The following is a 15,378-nucleotide window of genomic DNA, read 5'->3' as shown; positions in this document are numbered from 1 at the left end:
GGAAAGCTGAATATGAAAGCTCTCCAATGATTGTGAACTTTTGAGGAGGGAGAATTTGGTTTATCCAATGAAACACCAATACTTCAATTTGCTTCACGTATTTGATACTACTGGTATTCTTGGATATTTCATTGACACATATAGATGGCGTATCCAAACCTTTGAAGCATTGATAATTCAATTTGTTTCACGTATCTGATACCAATACTTTTTGGATACTTCGCTGATACATATTGATGAAGTGTCAAAGTTTTAAAGGTTTTATGAAAATCAAATACCACCACACAACATATAATATAGAAACAAAGAAACACTGTCTCTTAAGAAACCAAAAATTGAAATTATTTTCTTTATGAATGATTTAAAAAGAAAAAAAATGAGATCGATAGTATTTCTATTTGTAAATAATAGAAAGTAATTTATGATAATAATGATTTATATTTTTTTTTTATTTTTACTAATATCCAAGAAAGCAATTAATGTTTTTAATTTGGATTTGTAGAATTGTAAATATATATTAACTAGAAATTTTCTCGCATGTTGTGTGGGTTTATAAATTAATTTATATGACGTAATTTAGAGAAATAAGAAATATTTACAAAATATTACATTAAAGTACAAAATTAAATAATAGTAAAATAGAAAAATTGTAAGGATTATAAGAAAAAATATTTATTCTATAAATAAAAGAAAAAATATTTATAAAAATTTAGGAGACAAAAACTGTTAAGTTTGTTAGGTTATTGTGGATGAGTTGATGGTAAGTGCAGATAATGTATATTTTTGAGAATAAAGTATAACTTATCAATTAATGTGATAGATAAATAGATATTAAAAAAATAAGAATATCCAAATTTTTCATGAGATTTATAGTTTAATTCTCCTTTTCAAATGTCAGATGGTAGTATCATATTACAAATAAAAGAATTTAAAATTAATTTTAAATTTACAAATCATTTACCATCAACTAATACTAATAATAATAATAATTAAATTATACATTTTTAAAGGAGGAAGGAGGCTAGAGAGACATGTTTAAAAAGTAATTTTGTGACAATTTGATGAAGATAATTTTATTGAAAAAGTTATTTAGGTGTTAAAAGAAAAAGACCGAAAGTTAAAAGAAAAATTAAAATGTTAACTAAGAATGAAGTAGTATTGAGAGATTAGAGCGATAGAAGAAGTCAACGGTGACTTTTGAAGGTAGAAAGGTAAGGAAAAAGCTCGAGGATCGGGAGATTTATGGGAATGATTTGAGAGAAAGTAACATAAAATAAACTAGAAACTATATTTTGAAGGCAGATATTCACCACTAGTGTGGGAGAGGTAGGAGTTGTGATACTTTTTACTCCGATATACATATACTTAAGAAAAATATAAAAAATATGAAATTTAATTAACTCAATTTTATTCAAATCACTTAAACAAATTCATATAGGTAAGAGAATCACATTTACTTCAGCGTTATAAAATAAAATTTATTAAACACATCTCAGACTCAAAATAAGGCCGTTTAAAACTCCAAAGAATGAATTAAAGACTCAACATGTGAAAAAAATGATAAAAATTACATGTTCAGACCTTTATGCAATTAATCCAGAATCTGTAACATCCCATTTTTCGTGAATAAATTAAAAATATTTTTTAGTATAAATAAATAATAAATAAAGTTTTAGAGAACAATGATGTTTTTATAATTAAATAAATAGAGAAAAATAGTAGCAAAAAAATAATGCTTTGAATATATATATATATATATATATATATATATATATATATATATATATATATATATATATATATATTGATTTATTCATTTGATAGGAAATAAAATAGTATTCCTTTTTATAAAATAATAAAAATAAATGAATAGAGTAAACAATAAGCTGTGAGTATTCTATGTGTAAATAGCGATATGTTAGGTCAGTTTTCAGACCGACGATGCCTCTTCTTCCCCTCATTTTCGTTTTTCTCTCTTCTCCTCCCAAAGCCCTCTTTTTTTCTTGCAGACCACCAAACCTGTCTCAGAAAAATGATGATTTCGGATTCATTCACCGTTGGATCATCGTGAAATTTAAGCACCAGGTCCGCAACTCAATTCTGAGCATTCTTACCAATGGGAACTACGAAAATATGTCGGAGCTAAGAGAAATATTGTTTGCATCGTGACTTTTTCTTTCCCGCAGAAACCTAGAGCTATCTAGGTAAAATTACGATCCCAGTTTCGTTAACCGTTGGATTTTCACGAAATTTTTATATGTTGTTAGAAATTCAAGTGCGCACACCGTCACCGTTGGGATTTGTGAGATAATGTTCGTGGAGGGAGAAAAAGGAATCGCATCAAGATAGTACAAATGGAGGCTTCAATCCCTTCTCATTCTCTCTAAAGTTTGGGAATCCTATCAGAGCAACCAGAGAAAAAATTGAGAAATCTCAGGAACTTGCTAGAGATGGCGCTATCGTTGTCGGAAGACACGTGAACCCGCTTAGAGGTAAGGGATGAGTTTATCGCAATTGGAGATTAGAATGAACATGTATAGGAATTCTTAGAGGATTAAATTGGAATTTATTTTGGGATGTTTATTGACTTATAATTTTTTCTTTATGGTTATAAATACAATATTATTGTGTTTTATGTACCAATTGATCTTCTGATAAGAATTGATTGATAAGCTTGATTGCTCTTGATGTTTTTGTGTTTTGACCCATGATTTTGATATAATTGTGTAAAATTATTTGAGGGGTTTTATTTCCTATGTTGTGATAATTTAAACCTGTGATTAATGGTGAATGTGTATTGAGATGTGTGTATTGAGATGTGAGCTATAGACTGTGCAATCACACAATTGTAAGACCATTTAAGGGCGAAAAGTATTGTGATGGGATCCACTGTGGGAACCCGACAGTTAAAATGATTTTGAAAACAATTGAATAGTTGTGTGTATTGCATGGTTTATAGGTAAAGTGTATGTAATTCATGAAGTGTGTTTAGCACTTGATATGACAATAATTGTATTGTGAGCTATGAATTATACAATAACCCCACCAGTGTTGATGCGTAGTGTTAAAGAAAAAATGTAAGTTTCCTATTTAGGAACCAGTGTTAAATTGTAGCGCAATGTGTTAAATGTATTTGAAACACGAGTGTGAGGTCGTGAGTATTGTATAATTCATGAGTAGTGCTTATCAATGAAATATGTGATGAATTGTGTAATAACATGTTTCCTTGAGATTATGATATTGTTATTGAGATTAAGTATAAGTGTAAAGTTGAACATGTGTTAATTTGTGAGATACGTGTAAACATGTAATGGTGGATTGTGACACTATGAGATGTGAAATTGTGAATGAGTTTTGGCTGTGAATAAGTGTGTGGTTAACACTTAATGAGACATTACTTGTGTTGTAAGGATACGAATAAGTGTGTGGTTAACACTTAATGAGACATCACTTGTGTTGTAAGCTGTGAATTGTACAATAACCCGACCAGTGTTGATGTGCAGTGTTAAAGAAAAAGTGTAGGTTTCCTATTTAGGAACCAGTGTTAAAGAGAAGATGTAGGTTTCCTATTCAGGAACCAGTGTTAAATTGTAGCGCAATTGTGTTAAACGTGTTTAAAACACGAGTGTGAGGTCGTGAGTATTATATAATTCATGAGCAGTGTCTGCATGCAAAAATGATTTTAGGGGTTGGACTTGAATCAGGAGGGAGAGACCCTGATGGACTCTTCAGAGTGTAGGCCTTGGGGGTCACCCGGTTTGAGTGCTCCTTTAAGCCTATGTTGATCGCATATGGTTGGAGCATTCTCGCAAAACACTGTGACCCTGACTGGTCTCCCTATGATTTTACTTAGTGAGAGTGACCTGACATATCCATTGTATGATGTCTCTTGTTATGTACTCCTAAGCGCCCTAGGGTGGTTTTTCACTGACATGGTACCACATTGCATATAGGTTTGAGTCTTAACATAACTATTGCATAACGCCTGCTAATTGTTCATTATGAAATTGATGTGTTATTATGTGTTGATCGGATTATGTGATTCATGTGTAATGTGATTGATGATTGAAAAGTGAATTTGAAATGACGAAGTGGTGAAATTACGTGAGTTATGTTTAAGCAAGTGGTATCTCATTTATATGATATGTATAATTAGTTGTCTTGTTTCTCTATTAGCTAGGAATGTGATAACTCACTCCCTGTGTGTTGTTTGTGTTTGGATCCTGTGATGATCTTGAACTTTGTGTTTGGGGAAGCAGATGACTAGGTGAATTGCTTTAAGGAACCCTGTGCTGAAGGACGTCGGGACACAACCCTTTGATAGGATGTGACATTGGGGTATAAGATTTTATATTAATTGTATAAAGTCTTAGACGACCTTGTTTGAGCTGAGATAACTTTATTATTTATTTGGACTAGTTTGAATATGATGTAGAAGAAAATGAACGTGAGTCTTTTTCCCCTTTGAAAGACTTGTTTCTAAAAATGTTTTAAAAATAATTTTAATTAATATTTGAATTTTTATTCCTTTATTAGTATATATGTGAGGGTAGAGGGTTTCACAGAATCCCATGTCTCAATGTCACATCCTATTAGAACATTGTGTTCCAACGTTCTCTAGCATGAGATTTTCCATAACCATCCACCTAATCATCTGCTCCCACGAACACAAAGTTTGAGATTATTACAGGATCCAAACACAAACAATACATAGGGAGTGAGTTATTACATTCCTAACTAATAAAGAGAAACAAGATAACATAGATATACATATTATATAAATGAAATACAATTTACTTTAACTCAATTCATGTCATTTCACTTCTTATCGCGTAACATGACATCTCAACACTACACGTCTCACACATTTTCGCATCATTCACGCACTTAAGGATCAAAACACAAAATCACTCAACCAATCAATATCGATCAATACACAAGTGTTATGCAACAAATATACTAAGACTCAATTCTATATACAATGTCGTACCGTATTAGTGAAAAACCTTGTCGAGTGCCCAGGAGTACATGACAATATAGACCACACATTGGTAAGTCACTCTCACTAGATAAAATTATAGAGAGACCAGTTAGAGTCACTTTATTTTGCAAGAGTGCTCCAGCCATATGGGATCAACATAGACTTTAAGGAATATTCAAATCGAGTGTATTTACCCTCAATGCTACACTTTGAAGAGTCCATCAGGGCCTCTCTCTCCTGATTCAGGTCCAACCCAGAAAACATTTTAGCACACAGACTTTACAAAACACACGACTCCTCAATTGTTCTCAAAATAATTTTAACTTGTCGCGCCTCAAAGTGATTAAATTTGTTGGGTTCCCACAGTGGATCCCATCATAATACTCGTCGCACATTAACTCGTTTTCCTTAAAGGGTCTTACAGTCGTGTGATTGTACGATTTATAGCTCACAACTTAATGCATACAACATTTCAATACACACGTGTGATCTCACAATTTAACACATACTCAACTTGTCACTTACACATAGTTCATCACACTTCCATAATCCCAAGACATCACGTTATCACGCCTTATGCATTATATACATGTCACACAATAATAATATTAATATGTTATGTTCATATGATTAAACCTCTCAAAAAATTTCACATAATCATATCAAAATCAAAGAAATCAAAATCATAGATCAAAAACATGAAAACACCAAGAACACTCAATTTATCAACCAATTCACGTCAGAGCATCAATTGGTCCGTCAAACACAATAATCTCGTAATGATAATCATAAAAGAAGAATTACAATAGAGTAAACACCCAAAAATAAATCCCAATTTAATTCTCTAAGGATCCCTACACATGTTCATTCTAACCCCAATTGCGATAAACTCATCCATTGTCTCTAAGCGAACTCACATGTGTAGTCTGGTAGTGATAGTAGTCTCTCTAGCGGTTCCCTAAGATTCCTCAAGCTTTTTCTCTGGTTGCTCTACTAGGGTTTTCAAGCGTTAGAGAAAAGGAGAAGGGATTAGAGCCTCCATTTCACTGTCTCCATGTGAGGGACATTTCTCTCACCATATATATTATTTCATAAATCCCAAAGGTTGGATGTGCAACAATAAGTTCTAAACCTGGTGTTCAAATTTCATGACGATCCAACGGTTAAAATTTTTGGAATCGTAGTTTTACTGAGATAGGTTTGAGTATATGTGGAAAAAAGCGAGCTACGTGTGAGGGACATTTATCTCAGTATATAAATTATTTCACAAATCCCAACGGTGAGGTTGTGTGAAAATGAGTTTCGAATCTGATGTTCAAATTTCATGATGATCCCACGGTTAACGAGTCCAAGATCGTAGTTTTACTGGGACATATTTGAGTGTATGCGAAAAAAGAGAGGATGTTGGGAGAATGAGAAGGAAAAACGAATTTGAGAGAAAAGAGAGTGTAAACTAACCATATGTCTCAATTTATAGTTATGGTACTCTCAGTGTATTATTTACTCTATTTTTTTATTTTATAAAAAAAATTGTATTTTACTTTCTATCAACGAATAAATAAAACATCCTTTTTATTTTCTAAGAACATATATTTATTTTAATTAATAAAATTATTTTTTTATTATTTATTAAATTATAAAAATCTCATTATTTTTAAATAAAATCTTTTTTAATTTATTTTTTTAAAAATGAGATGTTTCATGAGTTATATTTTGAAGGATAAATATTGTGGCAAAGCTAGATAACGGGTGAATTTGTGGAAGAGACAACGGTTATTTCGGATAAAAGGTAACATATGATTGTCTAGCTCGGAATTTATATATTATATATCGATAGGTGGATATTTATAAATAGAATATAAATAGATGTGACGAAATTTGGAATGCAAAAACACCAAAGAGCTATTCAATTTGCAATGGACTTCCTACATTGCAGACCACACTTGTGCATTTCAGGTTTCACATGATTTCATTATCCTACAGGCATAAAACCAAGTATCTTAGTCCCAGAGGTTACACTTGTACAAGAAAATGTCATCCATGTGTTCAAAAGTCGATAGGTCTTAAAGAAGGTATTTAGGCTGATGATCACATGAAAGTGATGTTTGTTGAAAAGATTGCTCTGGCAATCCTCCACACTCACTTGACCTGCTAGAGTACTGATTTATAATTAGGTTCACTAATGGGGTGAATTAAAACCTTCAGGTGCACTTATTCTCATTTTGACAAACTGTCTGAAGAAGGATGCCTTTCCAATAAATCTTCTTGATCACTAGGCACAAAGAAAGGTGCACCTATCTAGTTCCAATCATGCCCAATATTCAGTAGTGTTCAGAATGTGTGAAGATTAGCAAGTAGTAGATGTCCTTTATTAAAGGAAATGTGCAGAATCCGCTGATTCAAGAGATGAACAAGCTATTTGATTAACACAAAAGGAGAACTTCATTCAACCAAGCACAAGAAATTTATTCAGGTCGATAGTTTCTACTTTCTATATCAGTTTCCCTTCAAATATAAATAAAAGCTTCATTCCTTCCCCTTTATCAAAGAATCAAATGCCACTTCATTTAAGCATCATAATGTTAAAAAGAAAGTTATTTGCTCAGGCTTAAAAAGAAAAAAGAAAAAAGAAAAACTTCTTTTCCCACCCTAAAAAAGGAAGAGAAAATTCTTCTTCAAAACAGCTTGATTTCTTTAAAATCAGTCCTTACAAAAGAATAATACTTGAGATATAATAATAGAATGGAGAAGGGGGGGAGTGAAAGGAACGTACCTTTTTAAGGCTGACCAGCGGAAAAGAGAGAGAACTAACTTATGTTTGATGAAAACAAAACCGACCCAGTTGTAGAATGTTGAAGTCAACAATGAACACAGTTTGATAAGAGGTTAGTTGGGTTCATAGTAGTATTTTTTAGTTCTGGCAGCTGAAAAACTGGGGCCGCTGTGGTTTTGGGTGGTCAAGTGCACATATTTTATTATATATATTATTCTAAGAAAGACTTGTTCGATACTTTGAAGATCACATTATCAACCCTTGTTCTGCCAGCAGTGTAGCAGGTTTCACTCTCACTGAATGCAACAAGGGGAAAGAGTTGTTACCAGAGACTCGCCGGACTTAACTACTGCGAAAGGAAAACCCACCCGGAACACATCTTACGCTATTCGATTCAATCACAACCTAGAACTCTTGTGTTGTAGTGAATTTCTGCAATCGCACACTCGGCACAAGAACAAACTCTGACCTTGTTTGACTTGGTTACCTTGCTTTTGCTTTTGCTTAAGCTCCACTCTGGTCGATGGTTGCTCTATCTCATTCTCGAGCTGAAATTTCACATCTTCATCTATCAGAAAGTTTACGGGCATTATTCCTCATCATGTCACAAATATTTTAGGAATTTTATAATTCCTAATTAATTAATATGAGTTACATATTATATTATAACATTTATATTAGTTATTTATATTTAAATGAGTTCAATATAAAATGATTTATTTAAGTAAGTCCATTAGACTGTCAACAAAAAATAAAATTGATATGGATTTAATGAGCAGAAATCAGTTTGATCCATTAGGGGATAATGAGAACCCTAATAGGTTTAAAACATAAGACATAGTTATGGTCCTCAAGACACCAAATCAATAAACAGTTTCTCCTCTTCTCATCTGAAGAAAAAACGAAGGTCCCATAAAGAAGAATGTGATTTGGTTGAGGAAGATCATTAAACCAATTCTTCGTGACCATTGTCAAATTCCACGGCGTGTTGATCAAACTCTCTATGGATCCAGGTATTCCTTAAAACCTTTTGATAATCTGACGTAATGTATTTTGGTGCTCATTTAGTATTTATAAGGTTTATTGAAAGATAACCAACAAGTGGTATCGGAGCCACCATTACTGTTAGATTATTGAGATTTAAAGCTCTGTTTGATATGTATTATATCTGAATCCCTTTTAGTTATATGAATCCTAATTTTATTTTGGGAGAAACTATTTTGATCAATAAAATTGTAAAACCCCTAAATTTATGTGTTATGACCATAAAGTTTTTCTTCTCTTTAGAGTTATGAAAAGACCTCTGTATTTGATTTACGGGGTTGTACAATTTTTTTTGTGTCGCATTTGCTGACATATTATTCTATTTGGGATAAAGGTTCTACGTATCTGGTATTGATATTTAGTATGTGGCACAATTTCATATATATATATATATATATATATATATATTTGTTTATATTGACAATGATCTTTTGTCTTATATGAATAATTTATTATTTTTTGGCCAACTGTTTTTTTTAAACTGTGATAAACTGATATTTTATGATATTCATGTGATTAGTATAAATTTATGATAGTACCGTTGTATGTTTGTTTCGGATGCGTAATTAGTTTACCATGCTATTATTTTCAAACATTTACTACTATCATAATTGGGTGCAAATTTAACCATTACGGATTATTTTCATTTATTTGCGTGTCCTATAATTTTAATTAAATTGATTGAACCATTATGTTGCCAAAGTAACCTCTATTGTGTAAATTAATTTAATTAAATTGCATGGATGTTAGTATGAAATTATTTATGCAAATTGTGATCAGCCCAAAGGAAGACACAATTTGACCAAAAAATAACATACCTGCGATGATAAATATGTGACAATTATAAAGTTTTTTTTTGTGTGAATAATAGTCGGTACCAAGAAAGACTATTATTTGACAGAACTAATTATCAATATTTGATCATTGCGTTGAGAGTACTAATTAAAAATTATTTTCTCTGTCCAAAGACTATAATTAATGTTGTGCTGGGTATCTTGTGATGGATCTGTTATGGGAAACATTTGCACGTCTTGTTATATATATACTTTACATGACTTGCTTGATTATTTGTGAACATGTTATTATTTTTTTTCTCTCTTTAGTTAATATTACCAGTGCTGCAAATGCTGCCCAAGTGAATTCTATCCCAATGTTGAATGTGCCTTATGATCATGAAGCGCTCTATTTGAGAGGCGTTTTGGGGCTTTATTTCTAAGGGTCAAAGTGCAAAGAAATTTCTTGAGAAAATTGAGCAATACTTTGCAAAAAATGAAAAGGCGGAGGCGAGTAACCTTTTGACTAAACTCATTTCCATGAAGTATAAAGGCAAAGGGAACATAAGGGAGTACATTATGGAGATGTCCAATCTTGCATCAAAACTCAAGTCACTTGAGTTAGAGCTTGGTGAAGACCTGCTCGTGCACTTTGTTTTGATCTCACTTCCTGCACACTTTGGGCAATTTAAAGTGAGCTATAACACTTAGAAGGACAAATGGTCCCTCAATGAACTTATATCTCAGTGTGTGCAAGAGGAGGAGAGGCCAACACTTCAACAGTTCAACCCAATCTATAACATCACAAAGAAACACTGAAGTTAAGAGCTAAATATAATTACAACTTTACAAGAAATGAAGGAAGAGAAATATAATGACGCAGTTGGGGGTAAAATGTATGCTTAGGTGCGAACAACACCATGATAATTCTAGTATTCTAGATTGACTAACGTTAGAGCATGGAGATGTAAAGCAATTGAGTCATCCTTTTCCATGAATTAGAAGTGCTGAGGGAACAAAATATAGAGAGTGAAAACAATAGTTAGACAATTGAAGAAACAAAAGATGGTAAGTTTTGAATTGAACTATGTGCTTGAAATCACTGTAAAATATGAAATGCAGTATTCTGAACATTTAGGTGATAAATGGTGTTGTAGTTGTTACGGGTAGCTATGTGAATGGAGATTTTTGCGAATGAATTGGCTTATTCAACTGTTTCGGTTGTGCTGAAGTTAGCCCTTGGTGGTGCCTTGTTTGTGCTAGTATGTCTCAACTGAACATGCCATTTTGCTGCAATGGGTGGTGGTTCAATGAGGCTAGTCCTCTGGTAGCAAATCAGTTTCAAGCATACTAATAGTTGAAGAGTAACGGTTGTCAGCTATTCATCTCTGAAAACTGTTGATTGTTGCTAGAAATTAATTATTCATTTAACCCATTAATGGTTGAAATGAGTCATGAAACTGTTTATGTTTTCTTGAATAAAAGAATGTTTGTGTTTTAGCGTCTATGTACTATTCACACAGCAAAAAACTTTTGAATACAATCTATGTTGCCAACTGTGCTAAATTGTTGATGTGGCATGAAGTGATAGAAAAGCAATCCAAATGCCAACTTCTAAGCTTGTGCTTCAGCTTTTATAGATTATACATAGATTATTATGCTTTATGAATAATGAATATTTAACTTTTATGCATTTTTAAGTATGTATCCTAGACGAATCATATCTTATATACTTTTTTTTAGTCAACTTTTAGAGTAAGATTTATTTTTATTTTTAATTGTATTTTAGGCCTATTTTTGGACTTGTAATGAGCTACTACATTTTTATTGTTATTTTTAGGTCTTTTAATTGTTAAATTAGTTATTGGTCTTGGACCTAATTTAGGATTATTAGTAGGACTATAAATAGACTCCTTAAATACTTTCTTGGTAGTCTTTTTATAAAATTTCAGACTAGACACAATTAAGAGAGTGCCACCCTTGGTTCTTGTGTGAGACCTTAGGTTCTTATCACATAATTCTATTCCTTGTGGCGAATCATCCTCAACTTATTAATCTTTCAAAATTGTGCCATTGTTCTTTCCATCTCCTTTTCTAATGCCTCATTTTTCTTTTCTTTTTTTCCCCCCCAATTTCACAGAATTCCAAATAGGTTCCACAGTTTGTTGATTGATGCTAAAAATTGGATCCACAAATTAGGGTTCCATCAATTGGTATCTGAGCTTCGGTTCTTGAAATCAAGTGTTATCTATCATTTGTGTTTTCTTTCTTGTTGTGTGTTTCTCTCTTTGTTTGTTCTTTCGATTTTGTTTAACTCTATATTATTATTTCATCTTGTTTTGTTTTATTTCATTAAGTCTATCTTTCTTTTCTGAACTCTATCTAGTATCAATATTTTTTTTATCTTCTTTTTTATATATTATAAAAAATTTGTGCAAAAAAAGTATAAAAAAATCCACTTGTCAAATTTGGAGCCTAAATTCTGTTAGAATCTAGATTTGGATAATTGAAGTTGTTAGAATCTAAATTTGCTTTGTAGCCAAAATTCTATTACAATATAGATTTGGATAATTGAAGTTATGGGGATCTGCATTTGTTTTTTTTTTCAAATTTCAAGACAAAATTCTGTTACAATCTAGATTTGGATCTGATCAACCATTAATTTGTGTTCAAATTTGAATTTCGTGAGAAAAAGGCGTAGAGATAAAATAAAAAAAGAAGAAAGAAAACGCAAAAAAAAAGTGCAAAAAGAAAGGTTCTACTTTCAGAGTTGTTTCCCTTCTAGTTTTCACATACCTATACTTAAAAAAAAAATTGTGTCTTGTTGGTTATTTACATCTAGTTTTGTTCAATTCTAGAACAATCCTTTTCTTGATTATGGAGTCTTTTAGTTTGTCTTCCTTGGTATTCCTTTTGAGTATTCATTTATTATTTTTGTTTGTCTTAAAAATTCCTTAGTTACGTCTTTGAGTATTTCTATTTTTGGCTTCTTGAGTTGAGTTTTGATTTGTGACATATTTCACATTGAATACTTATTGATTTTGAGGTTGAAGGTTCTACTTAACAACTGAAGAGGAGCAAGAATGGTAAAAGGAAATAGTGCATATTATAAAAGAAAAAACCTTGAAAGAGTGATACACGAGTGAACTTGAGTGAAACAGTAAGTTGAGTGGTGAGGTCTTATTCTGTTTATTACTTGCGCACTAACTTTTCCATGTATGTATGACTTCTACTAGTGGAGATGCTACTCCACCATCTCCAAAAACCGAAAAGCTCATGGCGGAGATGATTAAACTTGGTGATCAAATGAGAAGAATGAGCTATGAAAATGAAGAAAGGATGGATAGACTGAGAAAGGAGAGAGGAGAGTTTGGGAAGAATACACAAGAGTAGTGAAGCTTTAAGTGTGAGGATTGAAAATATAGAGCGAAGAAGAGAGGACAAATCAATTCTTCTCATGGAGAAGATGAGGGGTATGAAGAGGATGAGGGAGGAAGGAGAGGCATAGGGAGAGAAGAAATCATAGAAGATATGGAGGTAGACAAAGAGAGGAAGGGATTAAGGGAGTGAAGGTGAAGATCCCTACTTTTAAAGGGACTTATGATCCATAAGTCTATCTTGAGTGGGAGATGAAGGTCGAACAATTCTTTGCTTGCTACAACTACAATGAAGATAAGAAGATCAAATTAGCCTCCCTAGAGTTTGAGGGATATGCTTTAGTGTGGTGGAATAAAGTGAATAGTGATGTTGAGAGGATGAAATGACCTTTGATTAATACTTGGCAAGACATGAAGAGAGTTTTGAGAGAGAGATTTGTGTCGTCCTATTATGGGAGAGACCTTCATAACAAGCTTCAAAGACTAATTCAAGGAAATAGGAGTGTAGATGAGTATTACAAAGAGATGGAGATTTCCTTGATTAGGGCTCAAATTGAGGAGTCTCAAGAGGCCACCATGGCAAGGTTTTTGCATGGTCTCAATAGGAATATCCAAGACATTGTATAGTTACACCACTATGCCTCTTTGGAGGATCTCACTCATCAAGCTATCAAGGTGGAGCAACAATTAAAGAGGAAGCAAATATACAAGAAGCCCCCCTATGACTCTTCAACTTGGAAGGATAAGGAGACATTCAAGAAGGAGGGAGGATCTTCATTCAAATCTCATGAAAAAGGTGTTGCCCTCGGTAAAAATAATTCTAACCTTGCACCCACTTCTTCAAAAATGAGTTCTATTAAATGCTTTAAGTGTTTGGGAAAGGGTCATATTGTCTCCCAATGTCCTAACAAAAGGACTATGGTTGTGTTGGGTAATGGGGATATCACTAGTGCATCGTCTTCTAGCTCTTCTAGTACTTCTACTAAGAGTGAAAGTGAATGTGATGTACAACCCCTGGAAGGTGATCTTTTGATGGTTAGGAGGTTAATGAGTAGTGTGTGTAAGGATAGAGATGAAACTTAAATGGAGAACATTTTTCATACTAGGTGCATGGTCATGGGGAAAATATGCTCTTTGATTGTTGATGGGGGTAGTTGCACCAATGTAGCTAGCCAAAGATTGATTGAAAAACTTGCTTTGAAAACTTACCCTCACCCTAGGCCTTACAAACTACAATGGTTGATTGAGAATGGGGAGCTAGTTATAGGTAGACAAGTTTTGATATGCTTCTCCATTTGAAAATATGTTGATGAAATACTGTTTGATGTAGTCCCTATGGAGACTAGCCATCTTTTACTTGGAAGGCCTTGGCAATATGATAGAGATGTTGTCCATAATGGTGTCATAATTTTTTTTTCATTTGTACATAAAGGGAAAAAGGTTACCCTCACACCTTTGTCTCCAAGTGAGGTTTGTTAGGATCAAATAAAAATGAGAGTGAAAAGAGAAAAAGTGAGAAAAACAAAATTGATGAAAAGAGAGAGCATGAAAGGAAAGAAAAGAAAGAAAAGAGTGGAGATAAAAAGAATAGTGAAACTATAAAAAAAGATGAAAATCAAGAGAGAAAAATGCAAACCTTGTTCATGAGAAAAAAAGAGGTGAAGAGAGTGATGCTAGCTAGGCAACCTATGTATTTACTAATGCTTCATGATTATTGTTTGTCTTCTATTGCTAGTTCTTTTTCTCTAGGTGTGTAAGAATTAGTGAAGAAGTTTGAGGACGTCTTCCCAAAGATCCCCCCATGGGTTGCCTCCTTTGAGAGGGATAGAGCACCAAATTGATCTCATGCTAGGAGTTTCCATACCAAATAGGCTAGCATATGGAAGTAATCCATAAGAGACAAAAGAGAGCCAAAGACAAGTGGAGCGCTTGATGGAAAAAGGATGGGTTATGCCCATCATTCTGGTAAATCAAACTCTATCTCAACTTCTAAGGTGCTTGGTAGGTAAGAATTTGAAAGCTTAGGAGGAATGCCTACCCCATGCTGAATTTGCTTACAATAGGGTAGTAAGTTCTACTACTTTTTATTCTCTTTTTGAGGTAGTTTACAGTTTTAATCCATTGTTCCCTCTTAATTTGTTACGTTTGCTTGACACTTCTACATGAATAGGGATGGACTTTTTAAAGCCAATTTTGTTAAGAGTGCATTTGGATAGAGAATTTTAACTGAGGAAAGTAATTTATTAGAGAATTTAAATTTATTTAATCTAAAATTCATTGTTGGATGTCTTTTTATGAAGAATTTAAATTTTTGGAATTTTAAAACAAAATTTTAAACAACTAAAAAAGTGGAATTTTAATTTCCTTCTAAAAGATGAGAAATTGAAATTATCTTCTTGATAGAAGAACCTTCCAAAATGTTCACGTATT

The sequence above is a fragment of the Glycine max genome, chromosome 14, assembly GCF_000004515.6.
Source record: "Glycine max cultivar Williams 82 chromosome 14, Glycine_max_v4.0, whole genome shotgun sequence".
In the NCBI taxonomy this organism is placed as follows: Eukaryota; Viridiplantae; Streptophyta; class Magnoliopsida; order Fabales; family Fabaceae; genus Glycine; species Glycine max.
Note: the sequence above shows the minus strand (reverse complement) of the source record.